We start from the raw sequence: 15,712 nt of genomic DNA on the forward strand, positions 1-15,712 counted from the left end.
AGACAGCTTTGCCCAAATATTATCACAAAATTAAAATACCACTTATGGCTCGACAGGGCAGCTGAATAGCTCAATGTTGGCACTGTTGCATCACAGCAAGCAAGTTAAAAATCTGCTGGTCTTTCTGAGTGAAGGTAGCTTGTTCTCCACATGAGTGTGTCTCCTCTGGGTTCTCCTGTTTCCTCACACATTTGAAAGACATGTAGATCAGGTGAACTGGAAACTCTAAATTGCCCCTCGCAAGAATCAAACATTCAATGAGTTATTAAAGCGTTATTCTGCTTGTAAGTCTCGGCAGAGTCCCAGATGAATGCTGTAAATCAGTGCTGGCTAGTGCGTGGTAGAGGAGATGTAAAATGCCTTTGTTCTCAAAGTTTTGAGCAGGCTTTAGTGGATCAGGCAAACACAAAGGGATCGGCTTCAAAAGAGATGGTTTTAAAAATTCTTCCACATCAGAATTTGGATCAATTTTGTAAAGGAATTTTTCTCTTTTGATCGGTCAAAAGCTAATTTTAATGTGAGTTTCAGAAGAAAGAATAAACTCAAATTCAGTCTCTTTTAAAGATTTTTGGCCAATCCGCAAGAAAAACCCACAAGTATAACATTTCTATCAGCTGGCATGCAGCACCTCCACTTGTCCTCCTATACTAGTGATCTCCTGTGTCAGGCAATTTGAGTGTTGAGCAATGCGTCTAAATGAGCTGTATTTATTTCTGCTTGAGATTTTAATAATTCTCCTTTTTTTCTTAACATTTTTTTTACATCTGTCTTCTCATTATAAATGTTGCTGAAGTCTATAAGCCCTGAGAATGCTGACTGCAGAAAAGGGAGTGCATTTGCTGTCTCTGTAGAGCTCCACATATGAAGAAGTGCAGCTGAATAAATAGGCTTTGCTGTACCATCACAGCACAGACATGTCTCCTCCCCTCTGCCTTTCCATTGCCTGTACCTACTGTATACCAGATCCCATGTCTAAGTAGCACATTTGCCATTCAGCTCAGCTCTGGCAGCCCTGTTAGCAATGACGAATTTGATGGAGCATGGCTATCTCAATGTCATATCTTCAACCTGCTTTATCCATCTAATATTAAAAGGACACAGTGGTTATACGGCCAAGGGGAGAGCCTTGTTTGTGTGGATGATATAATGGAATGATACTGTGCATGCATGCAGGTTGTCATATGTAAAGGGATCTATAGATAAAGGAAGAAAACTAACCAAGCACAGTTGTCACTTAGTGAATTTCAAGCTGTGTTTTGTTGTTCAGGGTTTTGCTTAATGGACCTTTAGAGTCATTTATTTTGTTTAGCATCATTACCTATTACAGAGACAGGTTTCTCTCTTCAGGTAGTGAATGAGGCAGTTAAAATTTCCACCTGCAGGAAAGATGGGCATGCAGAACATCTCTGTTTACTCCATGTAATATACACTCAGTATTGTACTCAAGAGGGGCCAGTATATTGAGATTTCGGACTCTTGTGAACCATCATTATTTTGCATAATAACTGACGAGTGTTGTTTTGTATGGCTGTAAATTTTGCAATTTTCAACACATTGCATTGTGGTATTGCTGATAGTACTGTAGATACCATGTAGACAACGTTTTTGTTGTTGTTTTGTGGTAATTTTTGAAGGCACTATTGACTATAATACTATAGTTATAGTTAAAGGTGCGGTTAAAGTGAACCTACATTTTACTGAGAGGTGTTTCTGGTTATTTATCCTCTATATTTACATACACAAATGGGATTTAAGACTTGTTTTCAATTTTAGGTCGTTCTTAAATACAATTGAATATTGTTTAAATGATGTCCACCAAACACAAGAATGGAGAAAAGAGTTGCTACTCTGTTGATGCATATACACAAAAAAACATGCATACCACATTTCACAGTTATTTTTCATAAAGACAGCATGTGCATTGAGAATGTGTATCTCACACAGACTTCAAGAGCAAGCCACAGGTGAAATGATAAAATGTATTTATGATGCACTTCCTAAAGTGCATTTATGAGGACTGTAAACTAAATCATTGATTACCTTTGGTGTTTGAGATGTAACTGTATACCAAAGGTAGCTACTGTGCATATTATGATTTAATGCAGGAGCTATAAATGGCCATGTTTATGCATAATGACAGCTGCTCAGGCATTGTTTGAGAACCTTGCCAGTGCTGCACAATTAATTTACTATCCTTAGATGTATTTTATCTCAGTTTTTAACAGATTGGTGGAGGAGGCAGACCTATAAATGTGCAAACGTGATTAAAGTTGTCTCTACATACATTTATGGACCCACACATGCATCCTGTTGTTTGTGTTGAGTTTTAATTAGGAATCTACAGAGTTGTACGCATGTAGCCCCATTTATGCCAGTTTGGCTCACATCTCACCTTTATTCATGATAAACACAAACATTTTATGTGTGTGATAATGTTTAATTTAGGCTAACCCTGTCACGGTGTTAACAGTCACACACGGAGAGAAAATTACTTCTTCAGTCGCTTCACTTCTGAAATGCTTCCAGTGGACATTTGGACCATGGCAGAAGTGTTACAGCCAAGCCACATGGACGTTCTGGGTTACAAACTGAGTTACAAGCTGACAGACTTGTGAACAGAGTCAAATAATTGGCATGGCCTTGTTGTACAATCTGTGAAACTAGATGAAGATTCCTGAGTCCCCAAGTATAACAGCCTTAATGCCCTTAACATATTCCTGTGTGATCATATCAACACATGTGATGGAAGGATAAACCGAAAGGAAATAATCTAAAAGCGACAAGAGAGATTGAAGGGGTTTATAGAAGAGCGGACGTAAGATTGACAGGACACAGAATAATAGGTTGCTTGGAAAGGCCACTTGTTGGTAACCCTGCAGAATATAACAAAGACAAGGTCAGTGAGAAAATACCATTTGCTTCTCCTGTTGCCTGACATGTTCAACCTTGCTGCTGGCTTCTGGTAAATTCTTCAGTTTGGTGAGCCAAGGTGCTTTACATATTAAATCTCACAACACTTTGTCTTGATTATTTCTGTTAGGACTCTTTATGTCTTTTCTCTCTCAAAATTGAATGGAAGTCTGATATGTTTTAACCAAAGACTGGATTAAAACCTCAAGGGCAGCAACCTATTTTTTCCGCAAGTGAAGGGAGGACGTATTGCATGAGACATGTTATCAGGCTTAATCTAATCTCTGTGCAAAGAGATGGTTAATTTTCTCGCTGCAACAGGATTGCCTTTATTAAATCAACATGTTTGGCTAAGAGTCGCACCGAGAAGAAAAACACAGTGTGTCTTTACGTCTTTAAATCTTTCAGTGGGAACTGGGTGTTTCTGTAATTATCCCTGCAAAGACCGCTGGTGATCAAATCATTCCATTAGGAACCTGACCTTAGATTCCTCTTGAGAGAACTGGATGAAACTCTTCCTCTCCCACACAGAAATCATAACAAAGATTTCTGTTCTACTTCCTGCCTCCTTTCCCTCTCCTTCGTAGGGAAACAGTATTTTCCCATCGCCACACCCTCGATACTGTTCCCTCTCCAAGTAGAGGATATATCGGAAACATGAAGTAAATCTTGAGTCATCTGTACACTTCGGTGTCCATATCTGCAGATGCTTCCTTATCGGCACAGAGTAAAGAAGCAGTGATACCAGGAGTTATAGCACTGACATGTAACTTACTCATTAATGCTGTAAATTTGCTCTACATTTGGACATTACTGGAAGTGAGACAGCTGCTTTACTTAAGTGTGCCTGTTTTGATAAATGACCTGAAACATTATGGTGTCCCACTTTCCTCTTTTTCTCTTTTTCTGTCTCTCGTGCTATCTGTCTTTTCAGTCAGAAGTCCTGACATTTTAAGAGCAAGCCTCTCTGATTGAGGAATAATGATATATGCATATGCAGAATTCTGAGAAGAGAATAGTAACCTCTGCCACCCTCCTCTCTCAGAAGCTCTTTGTTCCCTTATCTTTATTTCTTCATTCCGTCATATCTGCAGGAGATTGAGCGATATATACCATCAAAGCCTTTTTGAAGCTTCCCACTCTCTTCCAAAATCCTTTTGATTTCCGACAGCATGAGCTGCTTAATATTCCAAACTAGTCGGTGGCCTTTTCAGAGAACTAACAAGGTTCTGAAGATGCAAGTCTTGTCTTCATGTGAAAGGCAGCTGGGGCACAGCCCTCTGCTTTTTCAGAGCTCACATCGAGGTGTCTCTGCTACCAACAAGTTCAGAGCTGTTCGTCAGAATCACAGAGGCCAGTAGGACGTGTTCTCATGTCAGTTGTTTTTCTGTACTTGTTCTACATGAGTGCCCATTCTCTGTCCTTTTTCAAAGACAAAATATGTTTTGATGGACTATGGGTATGGCTCTTTTATTTTTGTTTTGTTTTTCAGGTCATGGGAGTCTGGAAGTCATAATTTTGTTTGTTTTGATTAATTAAAAATGTGAAATTTCGCTTCAACAGACCTACCCCATGAGATGAAACGGTTTAAATTTACTTTAAATGTTAAACAAGAAATTAGGGTTGGGTGATCTTGTAGTATATACAAAATTTAAAAAAGGTATATCATATATACCCTTCTATATTGCTTCTATCATGATGTGGAAAAACAGTAGTAGAACTTTTATGTTTTAAAACTCCCATGTGGGAGAGGAGCTAGAGGCGATATTTTTATTATAGGGTGCCAAAAAATAACCTTGAATTACCAGAAAATATTCTGTGCTTAATATTTCATCATATCAACACATCATTATATATGTAGTTATATGTTACTGAGATATGCATCTACCTGTATTGGAATAGAAGATTTTGGGCTTATCACCTGGTCCTACAGGACATGAATGGCAGGTATTTTGATATTTGATCAATAGTTTTTAATTTTTCAAGCAAACAAGTCATGTTCCAGCTTCGAACATTTGAAGATTTGCTGCCTTTTTTCCTGTTTTAAACATCTGTAAACTGAACATGAACAACACAAGCAGATTGAAGACGTCATCTTGTGCTCTTATGAAATTGTGATTACCATTTTATGAACAGTGCTTTCACATTTAGTAGACCAATCATTCAATCAGTTATGCACGAAAATAGATTAATCTGTAATAAAAATAATCATCAGCAGCCCTCCTCCGTTTAACCAAACACGACATGATGACGATTGACTCTAGGCTAGCAGCAAATGGAAATATCTCTGGTAACTGATATCTCTTGTTGACACTATTCGGTGGAAATAAGTTTACAATTTTAGCTTCCACGTACTTAATGAGATAATGAATAATTCCTCTGCCATATCTGGTTTATTGCCGTTGCTAAAGCTTGTTGGGTGTGTATGTTTATCTGCTGCTTCTGTGACTTATTGCTTGAATCCAGTGGTAAAGTCTTTCCATCGCCAGCTTTTGCCTACAAGCATGAAAGCAGAGTTCACTACAGAGAGCACCACAGAGTCCTGACAGGCACCAAGGGTATTTACTCAGCTTCCAAAAACTTCCAAACTCTTATTTACTTTCATCTTGGCTTCTTCTTGCAAGCTCGCCTTTGCCGCCTCCCACTCCAAGACTTATCCTTTCATCCAGTTTCTTCACTTTAGAGTTGGAGTGCAAAGCAGGAGTGGCTCTCAGAGACGCTTCAGTTTTCAAGTTTCTCTGCTTTGTGCTGCGTTTGCGTACTGACTCCACCCGCCTCCCCAGAGCCTGTTTCTGCTTGTTGCCTCACCCTTTAACTATGACACTCTTGCGCTGATGTTATCGTGTTCTAAAAAGACTAAATGCAAAGTGTATGTTTTTATTTTAAAGGGTTACTAACTTATTAAGCTGCAGGTGAAGTCAGTGTGGAAGTATGTAGTTGTTTGGGGGAATTCACATAGTCTCTGCATGGGAAAGAAGAGGGCAAACAGCTGCACCCAATCTAAGCACAATGAGGGAGCAACAGAGCCCCTAAATATATGCAAAGTACCACTAAATAACGTCAGATTTTACTGTCTATATCCCTGAACACTTGTGACAACCACAACGCATCTCCCAGCATGTGATGCAGGCCCACTGAAACCCTCTTTGTTCACTAAATCCAGTGTGAAAATTACCCTAATGTTTTGAGAGTTGGGAGAGGTTGGCATGGGGCTGGTGCTTTGGGAGTATATGCTTAGCATTGGTGACTAGCTTGGGCCCCATGTTTGTGGCTTTTTGGGGGCTGGATTATAGATCTATATTTGGACAATGTCTTATTGATTTTCATCTATATTTTTCTTAGATTTTTGTAGACCTAAATTGATATGAAAGCATTGTATTCTTTCATTGCAGTCCATTAAATGCACCTCAGATTGCCTGATTGTATTGCCTTTGACTGATCATTATGAATATGTAATGAGTTTCAATTACCTTTTCAAGACGGTATGTTTTATTTAACCTTTAGTATAAAACATGCATGATATAAATTAGCCTGAAAACAGACACGTCCTCTTTTCTTCTTTATAATGACAGATTTAAACTTAAATGTAGCTCTTTGTTCCTTTATCTCTCACACACATAACAAGCATGGACAACACCCAATCTTTTTGATTATACTGTATGTTGGAAGACAGCAACTGGGGAGAGAGCAGGTTATATTCATACAGCAGCTACCCTGAACTGCAGAAAATGAGTTGACTGAGGAAAATCTATTTGAGAAAATTATTTTCTGGTTTCACCTTCTCAATGCCACTTTTCTTTTTTATATTTGACAATAAATTGACTATCTATTGCTTTGGACTGGTGGTTGTACAAAACAAAGTGAAATAAAAGCATACTTCACCTTGGCTTGGAGAACTCATAAGTGGTATTTTTTGGAAGACTAGACGATCAATTCATTGCAGAATAAATCAACAATAAAAAGAATTGTCACTCGCAGCCCTAAACTATAATTGAAAGGATGACCTTAGAACTGACATTTGTATTGAATCTGGAAATGTGTGTATCACAATGCCTCCGGTTTGCGTGTGTGTGTGAATAGGCAGAGTTGATGAAATGCGTGATAAGAAGTGATCACATTTAATCCGACTGCTTCAGCTCTGCAAGCAGAAATCCCAGTTAATTGAGCTCCTTACTTTGCAGACTTAGAGTTCTTGGATATTGCTTTGGGCATCAGATGGTCAACGATGGCTGGCACCATGGAGGCATCAGTGGTGCGACCATTCAGTGTTTTGGCCAGCCATTAAATCCCCAGAGAGTGGATGTATTATGAATGCCCAACAGATGGGTCTCCATCTCTCTTTTTACCCCAACTACAAGTCTTGATAAATGGCTGCTAGTGTCAGGATGGCAGCAAATGAGGAGCAACTAGAATAATTAATGACCTAATATCATTCTCAGTCAAGCTGCCGTAAAAGAAATATCCTCAGCCTAATGTTCAAAATGTATTCACAGGAGAGAGCCATAAAGTTGATGTTCATGATTCATATGCGAGGTGTCAACCCCTTGCTTAGGAAAGGTCGATTGAATGGGACAATATGTAAAGGCTATGAAAATGGTGTCAGCGCAGTGCTAAGCTTTGAGAGCCACATGCTAAGCCACCTTGAAGAGAGAAGAGAGTGCTTCTTGGCTTTCATCGCCCTTGAGAACGCTTCCTTAAGAGATTATTTCTATAACTCATCCTTCACCTCATTTCAACTTCAACTTTAGAAATGAAACTGCAGAAAAACTAAATGGTGCCAGGCTGGATGATGAAGCTCTTCTTCCTGTATTCATCAGTTTTGTTTCCTGCTGTACTGATTGTTAAATATAGTTGATATGGGGGCTACTGAAAGTGCTCATTTGCAATCAAATATGTAAGGACTTATGTACTTTTCTTTAATTGTCTTTTTGGGAAGTAAAGTGATGTTTAGAATCAAATAAGCCCAGACTATTGTTACAATCAACTGAAAATACATTAAACTGACAAAAAGATTTACATTTTTGAATTCAGTCATTTAAATGTTGTTTTAAAATACCTACCTGTTTGCAGGGATTCCTCCAGGACATCGTTTTTTGCAGAATAGTTAATCAATCACTTGCTGAGCTAAATCAGACAGACTGTGATGCATTGCATCTCATTATTAATGTCGTTACAAGACGTCTAAACACTCACCTCACTCATTAAACACATGGCCCTTTTCTGTATGATATAGCACCACTGCTCATTTGTGCTAAGCTTAATAAGCTAAATATTGCACTCAGCTTTCAGTTTATTAGGCACACCTGCAATAAATCCTCCCTCTATGAAGTTTAAAATGTTTTCCAATGAAACATAATTGCAACACTAGAATTTTTGTCTTCATGTCGTGGCTTTAACCATATGCAGATCATCCGATAAATTGATTATTTTTGTTGCATGCAGGGATTTCTAAAGAGAGAGTCCTTATTGAGAACCCTATTGGCACATCCACATTCAACACACTCCACCCCTGTGTAGTGTTTAGTGAAAAGCCGATAGCACTGCCTGTGTAATGGGTCTTGTGGTTCAACACGGATGCATGTTATTTTGAATGGCCAAACATAACAGTATAGATAAGCTTGTTATTTTTGACTAACTGATTTTGGCTTCTGTATAAGTTGATGACTTTGCCTCGGCTTAACTGAGATGCTTCTTTAAGCAGGAGATATCTAGAATGAAATGCTGCCTAGAAAATGCATAGATGGCAGGAGTGGTGCAGGATAAGCTCCAGGAATAATGAGCTGCTCTAGGCTGACGTTTACTCTCATTTTCTACTTTTCACCATCTGCCTGCAGCACACCTGCCTCAAAAAGGCATCAGTACACCCATACAGTAGCCAGGGAATATTGATTAAGACTGCTGACATTTCTACTTCCTTTTCACTCTGTCTGGGTACAACCTGTGCCGTCTCTCAAATGAAGGCAGGTTACGCAAATGCAAACCTCTCTTTGTGCCGTCAGAGCATAATTATATTTAATTTATTTTGTTTCTCAGACCTCATACAGTATATACATAGACTGTGTCGAAGAAGTGGATGATCAAATCAAATCAATCAAATAGCCTTTATTGTCATTCAATAGTCAAATATACGACAGAATTGGGAGTACCGTTGCTTAAGGTGCATAGTTAAAGCAATCATAACAACAAAATAGTAATAATGAGTAGAACATTTATTCATTTATTCATATTATTTATTCATCATCAATTTTGAATCATTTGACACATTGATGCAATTGAACTTTTTCCTGCAACCAGTAGGGTCGCCCTCTGCTGGCCATTAGAAAGATTGCAGGTTTAAGACACTTCCACATTTGCTTCATTTTTTAGGTCCTGAGTTTGCTGCTTTAGTATATATCATATAGGCAGGATGTAGCTACATGTTTTGAACATAAATTACCTTAATAATTTAGGAATTTTGCATATTCAGTAAGTAGACAGTAAGACAGTAAGTAACTAAATTAGGACACTGTGTAAAATGTAAATAAAATCAGAATGCAATGATTTTTAAATCCTTTTTTTCACCTACATTTAATGAAATACAGATATGTAAGATATGTATTCTGACTGATAGTTTTGGTTTTTATAAATATACGTACACTTGAATTCTGAATTTGATGCTTTCTGGTTTTGGTTGCATTTTACACAATATCCCAGTTTTTGTACAAAAAAATGGAAATCTTCCAGTCTCTTCTCTGCACCTTGTGTAGCACTGGGATTAAGTACAATGGCAATGAAAGAATGATGCTTTGACTCATTTAACTTATTCATAATTGGATTGCATTGTATTGTGAGATGCTCTTGATTTCTCCATTTCTCCTTGTCGTATTCTTGCCTTTCTCTCCGTATGTTTTCTGTTCAAGTATTGCAAAACTGCAGGGGGCATGCAATGACAGGGAGCCTAGCTGGTTTTATTTCTACAATATCTAATTTAAGTGCTTTGTCAATAAGCACATTTCATAAAAAGATCAATACTCTCTCTTTGATGTGGCGATTTAGCACCTTCTTTAGTTTAATGGCCTGTTTTCAATGGGGGCTAGAAATACATTGGTGAGATTAATTGCAGAGTAAAGTATCCATGTCACTCTCAGCACATTTGCACTGATAGATTGGTTGTACATTAATGACCCTGCTGTCGGAAAGCCTATAAATTTATCACAGCTGCAATTACAATTATGTATTTGTTTCCTCGTCTTAATTTATAGAGCATCAGTGTCAGAGTCAATGAAGCATTGATTTAAGGTTATAATTAGCCAGTAAAAAATAATTGCAACAGTTCGTAATTTTTGTTTCCTTTAGAAAAGTTCGTATTGAAAAGCTGCTTAGTGTGCAGGAGCAATCGATCATAATTTACCTCTGGAAACGTTCAGCCTGTTAAAGGATTTCATGTGAAGAATATGGGGGCCTGCTTAGACTAAGACACTCAAATTACTGAGGAATTCATTCTTCTACACGATTATACAACACTTTAAATCATGTCAGCCATGTGAATATTTTACATGTGATAGATCAGCCACCTGTCTACTGTTTCTAACTTTCCCTCCACCTGGTGTTTTTATGCCAGCAGGTAGAAATGATGCAGCTGAAAAGGTTTAGTTTTTGGGACTTATATTTGTTTTTCTTGTCCACACAATTGTCCCTATTATGATGACAAAACATAGGGAAATGACTGCTCTATTCATCTCATGGACATGCATCTTGTGAGAAGGTTACAAGTGGATATAGCTTTGGTTTGGGGATGCACTAATCTGACTTTTTCAGTCCCGATACCACTTTCTGAGCCTTGGGTATTGGCAGGTACTGAATACCGATCCTTACTAATGTTAATGTATGCCTCACTGAGTGGAAGTAACTGGGTTACTTCCACTCTACTTAAAAGCGTTCTTTTATGTTTAAAGCAACATCCCGCCTGACTTAAACATTGCTTTTCTAACTTTGTGATACAATATTTAACAACAAAAAAAAGAAATATAAATTTGCTTGATTCAAAATTTTCAAAGTGAACATTTTAATGAACAATTATCATTCTAGTGTAAACTTGCTGTTAATTGCTGCAACAAATTAGACCGGGATTAAAATTCCAGTATATGATATCTTTAATTTATAAACATAGGATTGAATTGGGTAGATCGGTCCCATTGTCACAGGTCCAGTCCTGCTATTTGTTTCTGTATCAGCCTGATATCAGTATTGGATCGGTGCTTCCCTACTTTGAATTTAAGAACACAAGTAAAAAGGGAACCACTGTTCTGGGGTGTGGGAGCTCTGGCTTTCATACTTTTAGTTGTGTTTCACGATAAACAATAAGACATGAATAATCTCGTCCAATGTCAGCTGGGATAGGCTCCAGCCCCCGCGACCCGAATGTGGATAAGCGGTTAATGGTAATGAATGAATGAATAATCTCACCAATTTAAATCCAAGTGAAAAGCATACTTTACATGTGATTACAAAGGCAACAGTCACACAGCATGAACACAGTGGGGAAGGAGAATATCTATAAATATGTTAATTTGTGTATATGTTCACACACTCAGACAAACATGCAGTATCTCTCAATCACATACAGACACTTAAATGCTCTTGCACATGCCTTCAAAATTACAGATATGTATTCATGATTATGTACCTTTTTTATGCATTATCTTAAATTCCACTTTCTCCTCCGTCCTGTAAAGGTTGTAGAGAAACTGCAAGCAGAAAACACCAGAAAAGCGAGCGGTGGAAAGACTCGGTGGTGAATGTCGACAGGATGTCCTGCCAGTTGACCGTTTCTTTGTGAATGGATTAGAGGTCAGTATAAATATTGATACGGTCCTTGCTTCAGGGCAATATTGATCATCAAGGTCTTCATGTCCCAATCGGTATACAGAGAATATTTTGCTCATGGACAACCCCTGGTTACAACCTCACTCACAACTTACTCTATGTGAGATTGGATAACATACTGTATATGCAGCACAACCTCTCCTGCATGCCAATTTGTGCTAGACTACAGTACAAGGACAAATTAAATCTTACATTTTCTGCTTGCTCTTATATTCAGTGTGAAAAATGGCCCAGTCTTGCTTGTGTGATGAAATGATTAAGCATAGCTGTTACAAGGCCCCCTAAGCCTTGCATCCCCCCTCTTGTCATCACTGAATCATCTTTGATAGCATAGGGAAAGATGGAGCTCTTTGAACTAACGCTGGGTTCATTAGCTTGTATAACATAGCTAATTGCGTGTCTGCATGAAGAGACACACACCCCCATAGAGCACTGTTAAACTCTTTAGATAATGGCACAGCACTTTATACTTCTGCAGATATTTAAGACAGCTATGTCACCTGGTCAGTGTGTTATTGTCATTTCTGTACTTTAAAATAATCAGCAACCAAAGTGAATGCACTAATGAACCTGTTGTTTTCTTGGTAACATACAGCGATAATTGCTGCATAACTTCTTGTACAATTAGTTTCAAAATCAAGTTATAATTGTATTAAATTGTACTCTTACAGTTATGGAACATGTAGACAAGGCAGGTTTATTTATGCAGCACATTTCAGTAACAAGACTATGCTTATGCTTTTCATAAAACATAATAGTATTTGATACATTTAAAAGCAATCATTAAAGCGGAAAGAAGAAAAAAACAGATTATCTAAAAAAGAATGGGACCTGTATGAAACATAAGGTAAAAAAGTTTCAGTGTAGTGTAAGAAATGAATGAATATTCTTAAAAATTTTAACAGGAAATGTCTGTGTATTTCACCTTGAGTGCACTCTATCATTCATTGCAGATGTCTCTGAGTCTATAAATAAACCCAACAGTACCTTCTTTTCCCAACCAGCGATAAATGATGACGTTTGGCTAGTTGCACAACATGGCTGGTTGTTTGTTAGTTGTTTGGTGAACACTAAAATCCCCATAATGATGCTCAATGCACAGAAGCAAAAAAAAAAAAAAAAAAAAACAACCTTCAATATTTGCACAAAAGCAGTTATTTTCATTTACAAATAGCACAAGAAAGATGTGGAAAATGTTTTCAGCCTGCCTTCTTATGGGCTTACTCTGATCCTACCTGTGAAGAAAGATTACAAATTATAATTGTGTAAATTACTTCTAATTAGCAGAGACTTCAGTCATTTTTGTTGGTTTTATTTATTAGTACTGAAATTGGTTAGGCTGCAGGCTTCATGCCTCCTTCATTAACTAACAAAAACACGGCATTCAGCACCAATAGAAATCAGTGATATCTGACAACAAGATAATGTTGCCCAGGCCTAAAAAAACAATACAAACATAAATACATATTGCATAGATTACCAACATTACCCTTAAAATGAGTGAGTCAGTCATTTAGCTTAGCTTAGCTTGTTGATTACACCTCAGCACACCAATTGTTGTGAATATTAAATGCTGTGTGAACCTAAAGTAATTAGAATGCAGGGACTAAACACTTGGCATGCAGACTATTAAACCCCAAATTCACAATTAATGTAAAGTGCCATTCCCTCCCTATACTACTGGAACTTACAAATTCCATATTCTGGATGCAGCAGTTCTTTGATTTCCTTTCTTTGCTTACCGCCCCTCCCTGTTTCTTCACTCTGCATTTGTTTCTATGATGTTGTGGGACCAGCAGCTGGCATGACCTGCCTCTTTAAACGATGCAGAGGGCCTCGTTTATATATTTCTCTCTTGTCTCCTCTCCATTTGTCAAGAGTTTGCTTAATCCCTCAGTAGGTCTCAGTTATAAGCTTTTTGGGAACGACCTGCTTAATCCTCCTACTAGAGATAAAATTCACAGGCGCATTAACTTCAAAGCAGTTTACTCACTTCTGGGCTGCCTCTAAACAAAGCTTTATTATTGAGCAGTGATGCAAGTTAACTTGTTGGTGTATTGTGTTTGGGATGGTTTGTTAGCCGAGCATGTGCCATCCTTTGAAAAGGTGGCCATACCTTATTTGCAGGCCTGAAATAGCACAAAGGTTTTGGTCTTAAATGCACGTTTTACAGATTAATGGTGAGTGGGTGGATTACACTCAAAACCTCTGCAGCGTTAGCAGATTTGTAACTGTGTCACTCAAAGCTGCAAAAAAAGTAAATTAATCGATGAGCGTACTGATAGAAGAATTGTCAGAATCTATTTTCATAACTGGTTAATCATTTAAAGTTATTTTTCAAGCACGCATTGTCTGATTGCAGTTTCAGATCCTGGCTATATTCATTTTATGTTATAGTTAACTGAATATTTCAGGGTTTGGGACTGTTGCACAGTGAAGGAAGATGTCTCATTAGACTTTATGAAATTAAGATTTTTCTCAATTTCGGGGCACTTTATAAACCAAACAATGAATTAACTAATCAAAAATAGTTTGTACCAAGTCTTGAAAGTTTGGAAAATGGTTTGTAATATGCTTGCATTTGAATATCCTCTTTGAAAGATCTGTTGCTTTATCTACACAAACATTCATGTAAACCAAAAGTCTTTGTTATATTTCACAAAGGCGCAGAGCTGACCCTGACCCTTAATAAATAAGTAAAAGAACTGAATTAATTGCCTTGAGCAGCACAACATTTTTCTAAATAATTTCTTCTTCTGGCATAATGAAATCATTCTATTCATTTCATCCTTTGTTGTTTGAACAGTTGTCTGAACTTGCTGCTTTATCTGTTGATCCTGTACTCTGAAAATTAGCGAGCATTAAATAACCATGGTCAAAGCATACAATCAAAGTTGATATAAACAGCTAAAATTAAATGAAGTGGAATTTTTTATTGAATGCTGTGGGTATCAAGGACTTTTGTAAACTGTTTTTGCAACAGTATTTATAATAATAATTTAGATGTCTCGATAAAGCCTTCAAAAGGAAATTATTGTTTGAATTTTGCTTCTAAAAAGCTGTATGAACCCTCAAGATAAGATTAATTTATAATGGAAATAACTGATAGTTTCAGCCTTGGGGTCATTAGATTGGATGACATGTAAGACCCTTTTAGCAACTTGATTTTTAAAACGACCCTCACAACAAATCTAGTGGCTGTTGCTGAGACATTAGTTGCAGTGAGACCAGCAGTTTTCCTTGAAGTGAGTCCCCAGTGCTGCTCCATAAATATGCAGACCTCGCTGCTCGCCCTGGCTGCAGCTCTGTGCTTTCAGCTGCAGTCAGCCTGCAGACACAATGGACAGGCTGAAACAGGTAACTGCAGATTCTGCACATTTTTTAAATTACAATGTTGTTACCAAGTATACTTTCCCAACATTTTTTTATTAAACCTTGACTCAATGCCATATTACACAATCACAAGAGGCTTCTGCACCTTGAAAGTAAAAGTGAAAGACTGAATAAATGACAGATCAGTGCTGGCTTTTAAATTATTTGTAACTCAGCCTTGTTGTTAAGCAGCTTTTATGAAAACAGCAAGTTTTATTTTTTTATTTTTTAATCCCTGTGATCCATCTGTTATAGAAATGTTTTAAATGAAGCCTGGGAGGGAGTGTTAACATATTTTGTGACAGACAGATCTGTCTGATCTGTTTCTTTCGATTTTATAATGTATAAAGATACAAGGATGTGAGTGTGGAAAAAGAGATTTATAGCAGTTCTACTCTCATACTAAATGGCTGTGGAATAAAATTGCAAGTTATTTTCTTCCCGTCAGTTGTTGAATTCACCCCGATGCCTACACAGTATCATAATCAGGCTCACAACCACAATGGACACCCACAATACATATGCGCACACACACACATACACACACAAACACAAACACACATGC

At 37.6% G+C, this 15,712-nt stretch overlaps 1 protein-coding gene across 1 annotated transcript in view; it reads left to right on the forward strand.

Annotated features, from left to right (window-relative positions):
- The window catches only part of glceb (glucuronic acid epimerase b), a 63,966-nt gene that overhangs the window by 16,912 nt on the left and 31,342 nt on the right, over nt 1–15,712 (forward strand). Inside the window, exon 2 of the mRNA XM_059347046.1 lies at nt 11,625–11,739. The gene's annotated coding sequence lies outside the window, so the exon portion shown is untranslated. The remainder of the gene's footprint in view (nt 1–11,624; nt 11,740–15,712) is intronic.

Source organism: Centropristis striata, chromosome 2 (assembly GCF_030273125.1).
Source record: "Centropristis striata isolate RG_2023a ecotype Rhode Island chromosome 2, C.striata_1.0, whole genome shotgun sequence".
Classification (NCBI taxonomy): Eukaryota; Metazoa; Chordata; class Actinopteri; order Perciformes; family Serranidae; genus Centropristis; species Centropristis striata.